Here is a 3,249-nt window from a genome sequence, read left to right on the forward strand (position 1 = left end):
TATTCACTAAACTATTTATAATAAACATTGTTTCTCTATTGTTGTTTGATTATCATTGCCTCGGGTAACCGAGATGGTAATGTCTTCATACCTGAGTGGTCCTGGTAAGTCACTTGGAGTATGGGGGTGTTACAACAATACCCACGTCATTGCGACCTTTTTTTACTCTAAGACCGTCGTATGTGCGACTAGAAAAAAAGTAACCACTTTATGGTAAGTAGTGACCATTTTAGTGTAAATAGCGATTACTTTTTATTGCTATAACTATTTTTGTAAAAGTGGTCACTTTTAACACAAAATGGTACTCGAGAATTGCTTCTACGAGATATACTCCTCTCAATCATTTATTTAATTAATCATTGATTTGTTTAATCGATTAACTAACAATAAACCGAACTATAGAATCAGAGTGCGTGGTTGCAATTTGCAAAGCCTTATATATTGATTTTTTTTTTAAAAAAATCAATACTATAAATAAAATGTAAATAATTAACCGAGACAAAAAAAATATAACTTACATTAAATTTTAAAAATTTAGTGATATATAAATTGTGTTCGATACAGTTTAGTGATTAATTAATTTCTTTTTTTCCCCTCTCAATAATTAAGAGGAACCAAGACATGTTTGAATTAGCATCTACCAGAACGACGCAAATATTCAAATAATTAAGTGGTTCACAAAGACGTGCGTACCACTACTACCCATGGTCGGATAGTTATATTATTATTAAGGTAACATTATATTCTACTCCGTAATTGTATTGACTGACTGAGATATGCATGCTTACTTATTCCACATGCAAGTACAAGTGTACAAGTACAAGTACAAGTACAACCCAACATACATGTTTACTACACAACTACGGTGTAGTTTTATGCATGCAGAGATACGAGTTCATCCCCTTGATATAAAAGATAATAGCTAATTATTTACGGGGATAGAGAGAGAGTATATAGTTCTTTCAAGAATCAAACACATAGAAGATTATTAATTTTGTATTTTCGTGCCAATTTGGTCTTCGTTCAAAGAAAGATTAACCTTCTTTTTGGTTCTCATTTTAATTTTTAAAGTACTTTAGATTCTAATCGACAACAAGAAAAACCATTACTATGGCATAAGACGTTTGTACGAGGGTTTCATAAATAAGACCTTTGTCTATTCTAATCGACAGTGTACCCTCGAGTTTTTAGGGCTTTTATGTTGTACCCCTACATTTTTGAAATTCTACGGTGTACCCCTGAACACTATATAATAGTTTATACCATGACCTTATTTATCGTCTTTGCTAACTTAGTTTCTTAATTGACCTATTAAATCGTCTATTTAACATTCCAATTACTCGATAACATACCCATTTATTGTTTCGCCGAATTATCCATTAACCCACCAAATAGTTTACGAATATAACTAAAAGTTCATCAAATATCCATTATCGTGTCATGAATCATAACGGATGTTTTTAATAGTAGTTTGTGCTTATTAAAAGTGATTTATGATGTTTCTCATATAGGATGGTGATACAATATTAATAAGTTAGAAAAAAGGCCAAAGTACGGTTGTTTGATAGTAATAAAGTTAATGGCAAATTAAACGAGGTTATGAGCGAGAAATAAGTAAGAAGTTTAGGGTACAATGTAGAATATAAAAAAATGAGGGATACAACATAGAAACTCGAAGAATTCAAGAGTATACAGTAGAATATCCCTTTTTTATTTTTTATCGTCAGATGAAGTTTGAATGCATTTGTTCAAGCGTAAGGGGAAAAAAATTAGAAAACAAAGGAAGGGAAGGGAAGAGGGAGTTCAGATGCATGGTCAAACAAGATAAAAGCTCTGTTTGGCACGACACTTCAGGTAGCTTATTTAACTAAAGTAGCTTATTTGACCAAAATTTCAGCTACCTGATTTTTTTGCAAGTGTTTGGCAAGTAGCTTATTTGGTCAAATAAGGTACCTGAAATGAAATGCTACCTCAGGTAGCATTTGAGAAATCAGGTACCTGAAATGACTTATTTTCCATTTTGTACCCCTTTATTCTATAATATTAAATAGTTTTCATATCCTTTTACGTCATTTTACCACAATCAGCTACCTTTTCAGCTAGTTTGCCAAACACATTTTTATATAATCAGTTACCTTATCAGCTCCTAATTTTCAGCTACCTTATCAGTTACCTTATCAGGTTTCAATTAGCTTTTCAGTTTTCAGCTACCTTTTCAGGTAGTTTTGCCAAACAGAGCCAAAGCATGGGTAGAGTGTGTATTTCACGCATACAGAATAACAAAAATAACCGTAAGTGGATTATACATCCGATGTAATACCACTAATTATAACATTTCTGAGTATTATAATAAAGCTTTTGAGCTTTGTTTTAAAAATTATGGGTTTTTCTATAAAGTTTCTGAGTTCATTCACTTAAACATTAAACTCAAAAAATTACAATATGAACTCAAAAACATTTCATATAAGCTTAGTTAAATTTGAGTTTTGACGGAAAAAAAAGTAAAATCTAACTTATAAACTTTAATACGCTAAAAATAAAAAATAAACATATGTTCAAAAACAAATAAAGTTTGAGGTAATAAGCTCAAAAAAAAAATACACATTATGCTCAGAAACTATAAAGTCTGAGGTAATATATCCGATGTATGTTCCTTTTTCTCCAAAAATAATAGGAATAGGAAAATTTTCATGGTCTGACTTTAGACGCCCTATCCCCGCCTGAAGGTTTCAGACGCTAAAAAAGTCTCGAGACATCTTTATTTACTTGAATATCTTGTTAAAGACCCCGAATGAATATTTATTCTATAAAAGTAAAAACTTTTAAAATTTTCTCATTGACTCCTTAATTTAAGGATTTAAAAAACTTTTTTTAAAGAAAAATAATTCATGATCTGTATTTAAGTATTTAATACCCTTCTAAATTTGGTATTAATTTAGAAATTATTAGGGAATAAATTACACATGAATCAATGTAATTAATGCATGTATTGTGTATTTATTTTCTTTTTTTGTTCCTTAAATACAAACCATTGAATTGTATTTATCATTTCCTTTATACAAAATCGGGGTTTGCTAAACGTCGCCCCTAGTTTTCCTAAACGTCGCCCCTAATTTTACTATTTTGCTCTTTGCTACTTTATACACCATCACTTCCTTTATTTTCATTTCCGTGTTCAAACTATTTCCGCTTCAAAACCCGTTTCAAAAAAACAAGAAATTCAAATCCGCTTGAAAAGTAACAACAAAA

Source organism: Silene latifolia, chromosome 1, assembly GCF_048544455.1.
Source record: "Silene latifolia isolate original U9 population chromosome 1, ASM4854445v1, whole genome shotgun sequence".
Classification (NCBI taxonomy): domain Eukaryota; kingdom Viridiplantae; phylum Streptophyta; class Magnoliopsida; order Caryophyllales; family Caryophyllaceae; genus Silene; species Silene latifolia.